This window comes from Ammodytes marinus, assembly GCF_949987685.1.
Source record: "Ammodytes marinus genome assembly, chromosome: 15".
Lineage (NCBI taxonomy): Eukaryota > Metazoa > Chordata > Actinopteri > Uranoscopiformes > Ammodytidae > Ammodytes > Ammodytes marinus.
In genome coordinates this window covers 13,186,142-13,202,039 of record NC_137219.1, presented here as the reverse complement: position 1 = coordinate 13,202,039, position 15,898 = coordinate 13,186,142, and positions in this window count along the sequence as shown.

Here is a 15,898-nt window from a genome sequence, read left to right as displayed (position 1 = left end):
AACACACACACACATACACACACACAGGCACATGTCCATACACAAAATATACAGTACACGTACGCCACACTGCACACGCGCGCACACACACACACACACATAGACCTCAACACTGTATGGGGCCACTTTGCACTACACTCCTCAACTTCAATATTTCATCTGCACAACAGAGCAGGAGCAGCGGAGAGGAGGAAAGCCCTCCATGAAATAATTAAAGATCCAGCAGGGATGCAGCAGCACAGCCGCCGCCGTCCCATCCTAAGTAATAGATCAAATGAAAGCTGTCCCTCAGATCATTAATAATGAGTGTGGTGTGGAGACTGAAGGGGGTATAGGGGTGGGGAAAGGGAGGGGAATGGGAGGGCATAGGGGCTGGTACAGGTTGGGGGAGGGAGACAGGGCATTGGGGGGAAGCACAAGGTGTGCTCAAATGCTGTGTTTCTTGTGTTAGTGTGTATGTGTGTGTGTTTGTGTGCGCGTTAGGATGTGGTCGGATGGTGGGGGTGGGGGGATTGGAATAGTAGTCTGGGGTCCCCCTGGCAAAGACACCAGTGGGCCTCACTTGGCAGCCACATGAAGCGGCATGGCAAGAGGAGTCATGCATATGATCTGGCAGCGAGTGTCTGCCAAAACTCTAAAGACCCCTACAGCAATGTCTCTATATACATCCCCTTGTCAAATAAACAACATTTTGCACACACACAGTGAACGGCCGGGCTAGCTTAAGCATGCAGGGGGCTAATAATGCTCCTTTCAATCGACAGGGCCTCTCAGAGAAAGTGACCAGATATGATGGTGGATTTCTTTGAGAGCGGTGAGTATAGTGTGCCTGGCTGGTAGACAGGCATGGGGATGGGGCTGTCTGTGATGAGGGGAGTGGGGGATGAAATGAGGGAAGAGGAGGAGAGGGTGCTGGATAAAGGGGGGGAGGGGTATAGGAGAGAGGAGAAGGGGAGATGCTGCGGATGTTGTCATCTGTGTGGGCTCAAGTCCCACCAGATCCCTCCAGCTGGCAGGTACACGGCGTTATTTCCCAAATGCTATCCTCAGTCAACCCCCCCCCCCCCCCAAATAAAGTATGTAGCATGCATTCCCAGAGAAGCTTTGAATACCATCTGAGGTCTTTGAGAAATATTCACCAACATCCCCAGCAACTGCCAGGGGTTGGTGTGTAAAAGGCATTACACCAAAATGGATTGGAACAATCTGATTAAAAAACTGAGTGACGCCCCAAAAAAAGAAAAGTCCAAAGTATGTTTTTAAGAGGGCATTAAGAACCTCACATTAAAATAATCTACTCAAGTAAGCTCTGTATTTTAAAGACGTTCAAACAAGATTGAGAGAAAAATAATCCTATTATATCACTGTGTTTGGGTTATCCAGGAGACTTAATTAAAGTACATGCTCACAATTAAAAATTGCTCAGCCTTCTCTTTCCTTTTTGACCCAGCCTTTCTACAGAAGGTTTATCCAACCAGCCCAATCTCCTTTAAAACTGCTCCTCCAGCACTTTACCCCCCCTACCCCTTTCACTCTCTCTCTCTCTCTCTCTCTCTCTCACACACACACACACACACACACACACACACACACACACACACACACACACACACACACACACATAAACACACATCACATCACATGCATACACAGCACTACCACTTCCCATTGAACACAGCAGGTGGTGGCAGACACCTCAGCGCCATTCTCCGTGAATGACGGGTGGAGGGGATGTAAAAACATGAAGGGTGCAGAAGTTGATCGGTGGTGAAATGTTTGTCGAAAACATACAGCAAAGCTCAAAATGAGGTGGAAAAAAGGGAAAAAAAGCGAGAGCAGAGATGGGGGAAATTACGTCGTTGTGCGAGAAAAAGTTTTTTGAAAATATCCCATCATAAAAACGGATGTATAATTCAACAGCTTTTCATCATCATACTCATCCTTTGTCATGGTGTCTGGATACTTATTTGCAGAGGCACAGACTGCATCTCTGTCGATAGGTGCGGTTATTAGGCACAGCAGGCTCTGTATTCGGGATGCCATTATAGATTCAGGTTGTGCTTATTTCTGATGTTTTTCAGGGGAGGTGGGGGGGGGGGGGGGGGTAGATAGGTGCTGTGTAGCCTGCGATGATTGCATGAAACCTCACCAGTTTTTTGCCTGGCGGCTGTTGGGGAGGCTTCACCAGGAACAGTTAAATATTTAAACACTGCTGTGAGATCTCATTAAAAACGGCACATCAGCCCCCACAAGGCCCCTACAGCACTCCTTCTCTCACACTCCCCAAAAAAACCCAGTTAGAACTCAGCCGAGTGTGACAAAACTGTTATTGTCTATTTACCGTGGAGAACTTGTGATAAATCATAATATCCTGTCAAATAAGGCAGCTGGCAGTATAGTGTTGACAAGTGGTATGAGTCGTCACATCAGGCATGGGGAGGGAAATGATTGAGACTCAGTTGTGTTTTGACAGTTGCAAACATGGAAAAATATGCCAAAAACAAAAGAACATGACAACTAGACCAGACTAATATTTCCATAACACACATATGAAAACAAGACAAGAGAACAAACTTTGGCTCTCTCTGGAGTCTCTTCTTGCCTTTTTCTCACAAAAATCTGGGCAATTAATTCCAACTCCATTGTTTGGGTGCTTCTCTATTTTTAGCCTGGCTGCCCTCTCAAATAAATTGATTTCCTGTGGCGAACTTGGAATGTTCCTTGTGTGCCAATGTTTTTTTTCTTCTCTTTCTCTCTCTGTTCCAAACACACAAATACCGTCCTTGTTTCCCCCCCAGAGGAATAAATCAAAGGCAACCCTGCCAAGATCTACGCATCTGTAGTGTGTGCGCACGTGTGTGTGTGCGCACATCTCTTTTTATACATGAAGACGGTTTATTTTTGTTTCAGTTCCATTAATGCTAAGGCATGTCTCCTACCTCATCAGGCACCGGCAGACAGCTGAGAAGCTACTTCCATGACACGCATGTGGCTGACTCTCTCTCCAAATACTTAAACATGGCTGACTGTGTCTCTCTCCCTCTCTCTATCTCTGCTCTTAAGTCTTTGATTTGTCCTCTCATGAGACGCGGGGGTCTGGTTCGTCCTGTGGTTCCTGTATACCACAGAAATAATGGCTGGGTCTAAACAGACTAAGCGCTCAGATGGCGAGGAGATATTGAAACACACAGCACTACAACACATAAATAAAAGTAGAGCAAGTTGATCCTGGTTTCTGGTAACGGTGTCAGGGGAGCAACTGGTCTTTGATGAACACTACCAAAGACAGATGCAGAGAGGCTGGAGGGGGGGGGGCAGGGGGGGGGGCATGCCTTGCAGGGAAAAGAGGAAATTACAATGCACCGACTGACAAAAAGAAAAGTGAGAATAATACTGAGAAGTATGAATCATTAAGCAGAGCAAATGTTTGCTTCGACTTCAGTGGGACGTCTCTGTAAAAACTGCATCGCACATATTGAAATATGTCAAGTTCTATTTTTTTTTTTGTATTATAATGCTGCTGCAACACTCAATGTATCAAATGGTTCACTATCGTTGGGTGAGGATTGTGAATTCATGAGTGTATTTTGGAAAAAGATGACCAAGGGATTTGACGAGGCTTATGTTTCAATTTCTGTAACCCACTGCCTGTTGTCCCCGACTGCCGTGAGAGACGCAAAAGATTGTAAAATAAGGCCTTTGGGACGGGAAAACAGACAGTGAGAGAGACACAGAGAGAGAGAGAGAGAGAGAGAGAGAGAGAGAGAGAGAGAGAAGGAAGAGAGAGAGAGAAGGAAGAGAGAGAGAGGCTGGGAGACATGAAATGAGAGAAACACACCGCTAGATCCCACTTCCTTATCCTGACTAAGCCATCTGAATCCCTCTACACCCATTTAGCTTGCTCACTCCTATGGCTCTCCTGTGTGAGAGCCCAGGCGTTTGCCTACTTTACAGTCTTCCCGCTGCACCTCGGAAAAATATTGAGTTTATAGCCGCTCATCTCCATAATAAACACTGTATACCCGGCAGCCTACACTGTGAGCTTACAGGGGGTGGAGGGGGGGATTCACACTGGCTTTACCTCCCAACTCTTCCCACAAGTCACTCTTTCTGAACAGAGTTTAGACAGAGCAGTCCTCAGGAGCTCATATAAGAGTATAGGGTTGTTTTCACAGGTCTCCGGCTTAGACACTTTAAAGCACGTCCTAACTACGCTGTCCGCCTCTGATAAGAGAAGTTTGATAGTCCAGCCTGAGGTCCAGCATGTGTAGAATACGATATGGAGAGTGGATATAATTATTAAAGGGCTAGCTTTTGATCCCTTCACTTTTTTCTCTATTTGAAATTACAGCCATTGAAAAACACGCAAAATAGAGTTAATTCTTTGAGCCTCTTTTAGTGCCATAACAGGAAATCTAAGAAACTTTCAGAAAAACAAGACTGGGGGATATGAACAGGTCCACACAAGTAAACCCAAAATGTCAAGATGTGAAAACAAAAAACTGCACTAGTGACAAAACACTCTTTTTACAAAGCCAAGTGATGATGTAGCTGGCCAAAGCCTATAAGTTGAGAAGTTATCCATCTCGCCCTGCACTGCCAGCTGTCAGAGTATACAGCTCCAGCTAGCCGCCGGTGGCAGGTGTAATCAATATGGACTCCACAGAGAGTTGCACTACCAGAGGCCAGTCTCCACTCTCTTACCCGTCTCTGTCTCTCAGGGGGAAAGAGTAGGCAGGCAGGCAGGCAGGCAGGCAGGCAGGCAGGCAGGCAGGGAGAGTGCGTTTGATGTCTCCTCCAGGCCAAGATGGAGCAACCCACTATATATAGGCGGGGAGATGATTAATCCTGCCTATTGGATGCACCATCATGTTTGAGTTAAGAGTAGACAACTGTTTTTTTTATCAGTGCTGAGGTGAGTATTGTGCTAAACTGCAAGAAGTTTATGTTGTTATAAATACTGTATGGAGGATACAACTGTCACTTGGTGCTTACGGAGACCATTCAAGTGGAAGTGTGTGCAACACAATCAGCAGTGATGATTAGCTGACACACAACCCATATACATATACTGTAAACACTACAACATTGACTTGGTATGAAATGAGTTTTTCTTCAGAGTGTGAGCACATCAGTTAAAAACATTATGTAAAAACCTGATGATGGGTTAATATTAAATAAGCTGGAATCTATTTGCTTTACGCAAATACAATTACAGCGATAGATACAATTGATTTTATTGAATAGAATCACAGGCCAGTTTTCATTGCATACCTAATGGTTGTATTAATCATATCTGGCCATATGCTGTATAGAGTCATTAGTATTAATGGCAATATATAGTGACAACGGTGCTTATTAAAAATTCACCATGCTGTCAAGTTGTGTAGGAGTTTTGACTGATGTATCATTAACATTAATTTGAGAGAGGGACAGACATATAAACACACACACACAAACACACAAACACGCACACACACACACACACACACACACACACACACACACACACACACACACACACACACACACACACACACACACACACACACACACACACACACACACACACACACACACACAGCAGCAGCAGCGCCCTGAAGGTATTAACTTCTCCACCTAATTTGAAGCGTTCTCAAAGCAGAGCAATGCAGAAGAATAAACAGTGAATTTAAAATGATCTTTCATTTTAATGACTTGTTGTTGTCTTTAAAAAATCATTTCATGAAATGTTTTCGGGGGATCTGTGGCGGAGTCAGCTAATTTGAAATAGTGTAGATCTCGCCCGAAGACAGTCATCTTATGTATTTGCATGCACTATGCATTTTTCTACTCCATATGCACACAGAAGCTGTGAAGGAGTGAAATATTTAGGTGAGACATCTGGGAATTTCTCTTCCAAACTCACAATCTCAGAGGCATTACGACTGTAGTTTAATTTCAGCAATCTTGGTTTTGCCGCTTAGTAAGAAAGTTACTTTTGTTTGTTCTAGAGAAGTTTGTCTGTTTCCAACACCCAGAGTGTGGCAACAGTTCTGATTTAAAGACAGCTTTAAAGTTAACTTGCAGAGCGATGAAGCTTGTGTGTTGTGTTCTCTTACACAGCAGCCCAGCGGCCCAAAAGCGCTACTAAACCAATGGTTTGTAGTTCAAAAGCAACTGAGTCATCCTTCACAAAAAGAGTTAAAGGCAAGTAAGTGTAACTGGCAAATCTCACAAGCGCCTGACAAAGGCTGACCTCTGGGTTACCCTGAAGGAAGTCTAGCTACAAAAGACAGATACTATTACAGGGTTAAGGCCTATCTTACAGATGCAAGCATGGCCTACCCCTCCCCTCACAGAGGCATGTTGACACCAACACCCACATGCATTATAAGGGGAGGAAATGCCTCTGACAACCATTCCGTGCCGAAAGTGGATTTGTGGAAATGGGAAAACGGTATGAAAATAAATGAGTACAAGGAGTAATCATCTACCGTAGGACCACTTACCACCAAACTGATTTTTAATGTGTAACCAAAAGCAATTCTAGATCAACACTCCCACACTGAGGTATAGTTAATGGACACTCGCCAACAGGCAAGTAACCGAAGCACACTTCAGGATGTAGCCTAACAGTCCTCTATATCTCGGGGTGTGATTAATATGCGCGGTGCAACAACCTTTAATTTGAAAAGTCGCTGGTCCGTTGGATTTCTCTGTTACAGCCCTGTCAGCTTCAGAGACACCCACGCATGCTCTCGCCAGGAGAATCTGACACCGTGTTATGTGGCCAAAAAACACTCTCTTGTCTGTCCCTCTGACTTTTCGCATGTTGTTCTTTAAATCCCCGGCTGTTTCTTAAAACCCCGTTCTTGTCTCCTCTAGGACATCTCATCTTTCCCCAATTGTTGCACTAGACCTCATGAAAGCATCAACAGAGAGAGAGAGAAGAAGCCAAAAAATAGGAAATACATTTACTGCATTCTTTTGCTGTGCTGGGATTTGAAGAGAGAGAGAGTGAGATAGAGAGAGACAGAGAGAGAGAGAGAGAGAGGAACCGAAATGAAGAGATCAAACGACAGTGAATAAGATGTAAAATAATGTACATCACACAAAATAATGTGTTCCGTTTCTCTCCAAAGATGTCTCTCTCTGGCAACTGTCACTATAATAGGCCAATGAGAAACGAAGACGGGAGAGTGGAAGTGTATGGGAGACAGACAAACGGTTGCAAAAATGCTTCTTGGCCGAATCCAAAACAAAGTTGTCTTCATTAAAATCTGATGTCAGAAAGCCCACTTGAAACTCATCTTTAATTGACTCTGATGTTTCTAAAAACCCTCAAACAGGGTTCATTGCTTTATTACCCAAAGCACTGGAGTTCATGACATGCACTTAAATGTTGATTTACAAAGTCAGGAGAAGGAGGGGTAATTTCAGTGTGTAACCGTGAAGACCACCGTAGCGGCTGTGTGTGTGTGTGTTTTATATAGGCTACTATCTATGGTGTATACAGTATATGCGAGTGCTAGGTACGTGTCTTTCTATCACTTTCACTCCTATACTCCCACACTCCCTGTCCTCTCTCTCCCTCTCTGACCTCAATTCTCTGCCCCCCCCCCCCCCCCCCCCAAACGACTGATCCTTTCCCCCCCCTCAACCTCAAACTAGTCAAGACCGCTCGGAGAATGATGGATTGGTGCAACACCATGGCCCATTTTAAAGTTAAGTCTTCTACTGCTTTAACAGTATGCCTGATGCAATACGGCGCCACGCTTTGCAGTATATGCAAGTGTGTCAGCCACATTGCAAACAACAAGACTCAAAAGCTTAAAAGAGTTTATTTAAAATTCAGTCGGTATTTTTAGGGACGATATTCACAGGCTGCCATTATACAGCTTAAAAGGGGACCATCATTTGGATATACTTCAAGGAGAATGTGTGCTGTTGCCGCCTGTAGCAGAATCCTAAGCTTGATGTCTCTTATTACTTCCAACAATTGTTTGAAAGCAGAGAGGCAGGAGTTCACACCTGTTCGCGTGACATAAAAAAAGGCTTACTGGAGGGGCTGTTCCCTGACTCTAATGTTTATACCATCCTCCGCTGACGTCCCCACAGGCCACTGAAAACACCGTGGATTATTTAATAGCGTTGTATACTGTTGGCAGTCTACAGTTTCACTGCAACTTTATGATCCAAGGCTGGGAAAGCTATCTTTCAGCAAGAAAAAAGATGGGGGAATGCATGAGGCGGAGGCATCATTCATCGGCCGTACAGTGTGCTGTATACAAGCCGTCGCTAGTTCCTTATTCCTTTTCTGAGGTGTACACAAGTCACGGGGAAAGACAAGCTCCCCGCGCACATTACATCTAGGTCTATAGCAGATAAATTGGTCGGAGCCTGGCCAGAGATTGCTTTGATTTACGGCGTAATTACAGAGTTTTGCTGCAGCATTGATATGCCCGGCTGTCTGTGCCTGGGCTCTCTGTGTATGGTTAATAACAATGAAGCTGTCAGGGTCTCAGAGGCAAGCAGACAGGTCTGATGTTACCGGTGGTATGATGTGTGTGGTGGCATATCTCATGTAGCAACCACAAGTCATATAGGCATGTTATATTACACTGCAGTCTCCAGTATGTCTGCGCATCCCCGGCTGAGAGAGTAATCAGATAAGATAATGTAGTCAGGAGAGAGAGAGAGAGAGAGAGAGAGAGAGAGAGAGAGAGAGAGAGAGAGAGAGAGAGAGAGAGAGAGAGAGAGAGAGAGAGAGAGCAATGACTATAACACTCACTGTCAGGAAGGGAGTGCATCCCTGGGAGGGTGAATCTATCATTCTCAACACTCAAAACTCACATACACAGTCACGCCTGATGCACACACTTATACCCACAGCCACCCACCCACAAAGTTAAGCTGAAAAAGACGAGGCTGTGTGTGCGTTTGCTCGTAGACAGGGAGGATGTTTATAAAGCTAGCAGGCTCAGTGCATCTTTCAGGTTGCATTATAGGTGCCATCTAATTGGTGGTGCTGGAGGCAGAGGTGGGCCTCAATGGAGGTTCAACCAGAGGCTAGCAAGTCTCACAGCATCTCAGCAGCTCGTATTTCACTGGGCTCAGTGCGCTAAGAGGGTCAGCCTGTCTGTCCATAATAAACACAGACACACAGAAAGACACACTCACACACACACGCGCATGCACACACACACACATTCACGCACACAAACACGCGCGCACACACACACACACACACAGGCACACACACACACACACACACACACACACACACACACACACACACGAACAACACACACACACACACACATACACACACACATGCACACACACACACACACACACACACACACACACACACACACACACACACACACGTATACTCACACACAAGGAAATGTGTGTGAGGGACCTACACGCCCGACATCACAGTCTCACATATTCACAAACAAATCCACACTCTTACATACAGTATGTAGCGTGCATGTGCCAAGATACACATGTAGAAACAGCAAGACACGCACACAAATACACAGTCACTCTTCCACATTCCTTCCATTGTAAGCACTTCAGTGATCTAATGCCAGTGAAGTGCTTTCCTTCATCAAGAAGATGAGGGAGTCGATGTCTTTTTAATTGTGTTACTTTAGTCAACAGACTTTAATCAGTTTTCTTTACTATAGAGTTGAAAAGTCCCATCCTCAGCAAAACCATGACAAGATCCGCAGGGGAAATTGAAACTATTGGGATACTATAGTGTTTTCGCATCTTCCCCTGTCAAGGTTGATGTGTTTAACTCAATATTTATAATATGGTTAAATGGCACAACAATTCTGCTGCACTTTGTTGTAGGCTGGCAAAGAAAATAGACAGTGATTATTAAGAACTGAAATAAAAATAAAGTTAGTAACACTTAACTTGACACTTAAGCAGACCTAACACTTAACTTGACACTTAAACAGACCTAACGTGGAAGAAAACTTGACAATGAAAAACAAATGAGTAAAACTTGGGGAATTTTAGAGGAAAGAAAAAAAAATACTGGGTTAAAAGAACCCAACTGTGGAAAAGTGATTTATAATGGATGAAGTACAACAAAAAAGAAAATAAAAAAGAGGCATTGTCACTTTAGTTGTGACATTGGTAGATAAGCTGCACAAACAACGTACTCCTACTTTTGTTTCAACGTATGATTTAATGTAACAATAACTTTGATGTAGAACCATTTACACACTGTTGTGTTTTGTTCTATGTCTTCCTCCTCAACATCAATGCCACTTCATTAAATCAAAGTTTGGTTTGGGTGCATGCAACATAAGACATTTTTAGATTGTCTCTTGTGTAATTACAGAATAACAACGGAAAACAGCGGAAGCTCTATAATCCAGCCCGCATGTAATTACTGTGTAATTACAGAGTAATAAGCGTTTCTGAGTAGTTACAGAGTAAGAATGGGAAAGGAGTGGAATTGTCCTAATCCAACCAGCCCTTTGTAGTTTCTTTGTTATTACAGAGTAGGGACAGGAGAAGCATGCGTGCTAAGAAGTCATTTTCAGAAGTATAGACCTATTTCTTGACCCATACTTTTTCTAAACCTTATAATGACGTAGCTTCTAGAAGATAGGCATAATAAACCTGGAGTGTGGGTGCACCTTCCCTTCCAAAGGCTCCTGTAAAATTGATTCAAACATGTGTTCTCATTGAACTTTCTCCATATAGTTTTCACATGGCAATGGTGAACTAGGCTAATCCGGTAAGTATTTTATATGTACAGGTTCATACAAGGAAAATGACATAGTAAATTGGGGGAAATAACATGGTAAATGTCAAGAAATGACACGGTAAATCCCTAGCTTCTGACATAAATCTCAGTATGCAGATTCAAAAGGCTAACAACATACGGTAGAGGTTTTATTCTAAAAAAAAGGAACCTCAATGATGTATAATTGTGGCACACATTGATTGCTCTGCTTTTTAAAATACATTATGCAGCAAAAGTAGAGACAAAAACGACAGTGTATTATTGCCCGGTGAGAGAAAGAGCATAGTTTTGCACATTGAAACACTTGTTTTTACCAAATAGATTCAAAATGCAATGTCATGTAGTAGTGTGAGCCTGGCCTCTAAAAGCCACACTCCAGCCTGTAGGATCCAGACTGCACACATTGCATTGATAGACCTCCGTCTGTATTTCCCTTCTCTCTCTGTCAGATTCTTTCACTGTCTAGTTCTAACTTTCACACCATCAAATATAACACATCCGCTATATGCCTTCTCCAACCCCCTTTCCCTTTCTCACTATACCAGGCTAGTATACTCTGCTCTATTGCAAAGTGGCCAGCTCTGTCTGATCACTGGGCTGAGCAAGATCCCACTGCGAGGGACTTGAGGGGCTCGACTGTGTGATTAAGCAAGCCTGGGTTCCACCAGAGGGCCACCGGAGCAGATGTTCTCATTAAAAATGCAGGCTCTGTGAGCGAAGGAGATTGCCTTGTTCCAGGCAGAAACCTGGCCGGAGGTTTAAAGCTCTCTCCCTGTCTCACTTGTAATGGCCAGCCAAGTTTCAATGCCTATACACCCTTTAAGCAATGTGGCAACAACAACAACAACAAAAATAATTATTCCAACAGTATTGTACAATGTTGGGTTATTCTCTCTTGTATTCTCTGTTAAAAGGGAGAGAAAGCATCTCTTGGGTTTATGTGTTGAGGTTTTCATTTGTACTTTGATGATTCCTCAATGCTTCATTGCTCACTGGTATATTTGCTGAACATCTCATTTGGTGACTGAAGAAAGGAGATGCAAACATTTCACTATTTTTCAGCTTAGTGCATAAAATAAAGCGCAGATGACTTAATATGAACAGTACACTCTGTTTTTTTTTGGAGCTTAAGGGCAAGCTGTGTGATGACAGCTTGGGATATTCCATCCTGTCCAGCTGGCACCTATAGACGGAGCCGGGTACAATTAAGATGAAACTACATAGCACTAAAGAGTGATGCAGCACTCCGCAGGGTCCAGCTAGACACCTATACAGCACACAGCTGCTTAATAGATTCAGGGGGTATCCATCAAAAAGCTTGTGTAAACCCACAGTGAGGCGGCAGCGGTCTAAAAAAATCTTTGTTGAACTCTAGAAGGATAATCCCCGGGCATTACATATTGTCAACACAGACACAGTTTGGCCTATAATGCTCAAGTTGTTGGAAAGTTAAAGGTGGGATTTGTGCGATCTGGTGCATGGGGCACTCTGGTTTTCATCAAACAATAGACGCTGGGGCTAGCGGGTTTTGATACTGGGGGGGTTACATGAGAATGTGTACGTCGGTGTAAGTGTATTTATGTGTGCTTTACGTGTATGGATGCGTGTACTCTGCACACACATGGCTGTGTGGTAGGGATGTGGGAGGAAAGGTTACTGATGGATTATAGCCCTCACCTTTGAAGCTGACCCCATTACTGCCCTTCCCTCACCCTCCCTTATCCCTCCTCTCCTCTGTCCGACCCCACCGACACACGCACGCACGCACGCACGCACGCACGCACGCACACACACACACACACACACACACACACACACACACACACACACACTCACTTGTGCTTGCCCCAACAGCAGTTGTCTCGAACGGTTGGATTGAAGTGTGAGGAAGCAGAGCACATATTTAACTTGAAATGCTGGCAAACCAGAGGTCCTCCCCTAGTGGCTGTTTACCAGAGAGGCCTCAAGCTTACTACACAGTACAGTGTGTCCCGAAATTATCTCCAAAAGGGTAAAAAAAAAAGTCATTTACAATTAATTCCCCTTTGCTATCTTCCACATCACATATATACCCTGCTGAGAATGTTATAGTTTCAACTACGTGCTGTGGACGTTTCACACACACACACACACACACACACACACACACACACACACACACACACACACACACACACACACACACACACACACACACACACACACACACACACACACACACACACACACACACACACACACACACACACACACACACTGCCAGGAAAGGGCCTGCAGATATTGTAGTAATGAAAGATACTGAGGGTGACTGGAAGTTCAAAAGCTGTCAACTACTTCAGTTTAATCTCTTCTTCTGTGCCCCATTTTTTGCAGTGTTATATGTTTATATGTAGTCAGCAATCTGGGAAACGCTTTAATACAGTAGAAAAAAGAATGCTTGTGAGAGATACTTCAATCAAAGCTTACAGAAATAAATTGCTAGATAAACATAAAAGTCATAGAACATGCTCCAATGGTAACACTTTTTTTTTGTTGAATTATGTTTAACTGGGTCACAACTTTGGCAGATAGTGACCCAAAAGGAACCTTAGCAGTGTCATAAAGGAAGGTTTCTATGACTAGATCATGGTCTTATGATGCAAGCATACTAAAAAAAACACAGACTGGCATAATGTCCATATGTACACATAATTATAGACAGGCAGATTTATGAAACATTCTTGTTTGTTGCAGCAATCTCAATGATGCTCTCTAATGATTTACCACAGCAAGAGGAGGTGGGCAATACTGCCAGCCATTTTACACAATTCACTTTTTTTCCCCTCTCTCTCTTTTAAATATGCTGCTGATGTCAATTTGTAGATTATTGGGGAGGGAGGCAGTTCATTATACCCAGCTATATCTCCCGCTGTCTGTCTGTTGATCATGAGCGTAACTCTGAAACGTATATAGTCCATAAAACAAATGGCAGTTGTGTAGAACAGATTGTGTTGTTAAAGAAAACACTGTTTGTAACATTCGGAGGCAAGCAGAATTTCAACATAAAAAGAGCAATAACCTGTACGTTACGAAGATTTATGCATCCCTGGATGGCGTGCTTCCTCCATGCCGAGGATTGCCAGGTTGTAAATTAGGAAATTGCCTTTTGGCAAAGAGTGTATACCCTGTGCCCATGCACACATACACACACACACACAAACTCTCACACTGTAGTTTATGCTTGCCACTGTGTTTAGTCACAGAATTGAGCAGCACTAATTGCCAATATGTAATGATATATACACATAAATACGCACCTGACACATGTATGAACACACATACAAACAAATGTTGAATAAACCATAATCCGCACCCTGCACTCAAGCACAACATGTGCTCCCTGTGTGTGTACAAGGTTTCACTCTTTTTTAAGGGGCCCATGACGTCACTTAAGAAAAAAGGGGGTTTAGAATCATAGTCTGGAAAAACACTCATTCCTCACTCTTAAAACTCATACCCACACACACACACACACACACACACACACACACACACACACACACACACACACACACACACACACACACACACACACACACGTGTGCACAGAACTCTGGGAAAAGAAGCCTTAATGACACCTGAGAGGGAAGAGAAGAGGCACTTGGTTCAGGTCTTTAAGAGTTAAAGTGAAATGAGAGCTGTTGTCTGTCACACACACACACCCACCCACCCACCCACCCACCCACCCACCCACCCACCCACCCACACACACACACACACACACACACACACACACACACACACACACACACACACACACACACACACACACACACACACACACACACACACACACACACACACACACACACACACACACACACACACACACACACACACACACACACACACACACACACACAAATCCCCAGTATGGCTATGCTTTATTGATGGAGAGACAGGGCTGCATATCTAATGGCGTGAGCGAGTGAGAGTGAAGATGCTGCCGGGTATGATCCATTTATATGCATGCTAATAACCGAGCGCATTGGGCCTGGGACGAGCAGGAAGATCTCTCCATAATCGACCATCCATCATTAAGATGTGACTCTCTGGTCAGACAAGCTGCATCATTCGTCTCTGCACACACCACAGGCACACACACACACACATACACACACACACACACACACACACACGAACAGACATGCCCGCCCGCAACAAAACAAAAAACACTTATCTGCAATTGCTCGTTTTTCTTTCATCGCCTCTCCACATACCGTTTATTTGTTTCAATCAGGGAGACTCACAGCCACACACAGTGGAATCTACTGAAAGTCAGCAAGCTTTTTTAACGATGGCCCCGGCTCTGTTCAAAAGGGGCCTTTGCTAGCCAGACTCCTCTTTCAGTAATGAAGCAAGCACGTAGCAAAAGGCTAGCTCCCCTCTGTAAAAACCGTGACCTGAAACTAAACACACACACGCACGCACGCACGCACGCACGCACGCACGCACGCACGCACGCACGCACGCACGCACGCACGCACGCACGCACGCACGCACGCACACACACACACACACACACACACACACACACACACACACACACACAGACACCCACACCCATTTGTCCACGCAAATAATATACAGCTTATGAGATCAGTGAGGGGGCAGTGAATTCCAGGGCACAATAAATGTCATCCACGTGTTCTGACTGAGCGAGGGTGGCCTCAGGAGTCCTGTAGTGGTTTTGGGGGTCAGGGTTGAGGTGAGGGTAAGCTGCTCTCCAGTGGCTGCAGTGTCAGACCACAGAGTCTCGCCCACTGTCAGAGGAGGAGCTGGGTATAGCGGCCCTTCAACCCGCCCGCAACCCACCAAAACAGAGTGAAACCAAAAAACTGTATTGGATGTAAACGAGCATAGTTTGAGTGTGATTTCATCTTTTTAACTATGGCTTGATTGATTGGGCAGAACACTTCCTGTCCAAAGAATACATGGTGTGAAATGCTGAACTGAGAAAATAATTTTATTCTCAAGAAGGAACTTTCACCTTTGAAGTTTTGTTGCGTATATCAATTTAATCTCTGACTTTGTTTGTTCTTTAAAAAAGAAAATTAAATTTAAATTAAATTGTAGTTTGAGTTTTTTTTCTTTCAGAAATCT